The sequence below is a fragment of the Acyrthosiphon pisum genome, chromosome X, assembly GCF_005508785.2.
Source record: "Acyrthosiphon pisum isolate AL4f chromosome X, pea_aphid_22Mar2018_4r6ur, whole genome shotgun sequence".
In the NCBI taxonomy this organism is placed as follows: domain Eukaryota; kingdom Metazoa; phylum Arthropoda; class Insecta; order Hemiptera; family Aphididae; genus Acyrthosiphon; species Acyrthosiphon pisum.
The window spans coordinates 129,522,817-129,524,097 of NC_042493.1; positions in this window are offsets into that span (position 1 = coordinate 129,522,817).

Consider the following 1,281-nt stretch of genomic DNA (forward strand, 5'->3'; position numbering starts at 1 on the left):
TACCTTAGAAACCTGTTGGATCATGTTCATATACAATAGCAAATTATATGAATTTTAAATACATTAGAATGTATACATTCATTCCCAAAAAACCAATTACATTATATGAATTTAAATTGTTGTTAACATGACCAGCCAAATGTTATTACATTAATTAAATGTCAATGCCATTATAATATGAAAACAGGATATGAAATAAATTAAAATGCTTAACTCCATCTTTAAGAAAAAATTTCTAATGAGAGAAGAGAGGGTTATTTTCGGGTATAAAACACAGAATTTGTTAGCTTATCGTTATCAGTTCCGGGACCAGCAGTTCTGTTACGTACCTACGTATAAATTAATTATGTATAAACTATGTACAGCGTATCGCACGTTCTTAGCAATATCTAACGAATATAACTAATAAGACAATTAGTATATTATAACACGCGGAGGTCGTTGCAAAAGCATAGTATGAAACAATCAAACCATAAAAGCGTCGTCACACGTATCTCCTCGGGAAAGTCAACACTCATACGAAGGATACGAGTCGTCCAGCATACCAAGTTCGAGACCCGGACTCTGTCTCATGACCGGATTTAGCCACTACAACGACCACCCACTCCAAAGGACCCGATCATATATATACGAGCCCATGACAAGAGCTCGTCAGACGGTTATACAGTATGGGTTGAACTAATCGTCAGACGGTTTAGGGACACATAAGACACTTAGAGGCAGGTTGTAACACCACTCACTGTCATATATTTATAATATTGTAATTTTGTACTTGTTAATAAACACTCAAATATAACATAATACATCAAGTGTTCATCTTTGCGTTGGTGTATGTATCGACGTCAGTTGGGACGTAACAGCAGAACAGTCTTCTCTACCAAACAACAGCCAACCATCAAATTATCAAACTTCTTCAACAAATAGCAACCACTCAAAAGATTGTCAAAACAACTCTAACAAATAGAGACCAGCCATCATACTTCAATACTTTCAATACTTTAATTTCCACAAGCCATGTAAGTACTATTTTTGTTATTGCTATTTATTAAATATAACATGAATACTTCTTTTTTTTTAAAAAACAAAAAATGAAATAGAATAAGAATTTATCGTTGTAATGATGATATTATAGTTTTATAATATTACTATGAACGTTATATCTTGTAGGGTACGACTTTGGATAGAAATTCTATGTAAAGCCGTGCTTACAGACTTAAAGGATATTTTTTTTTTGGATTACATAAAATAAAAAAAAACATTAAAATAGGAATGACATTAAAA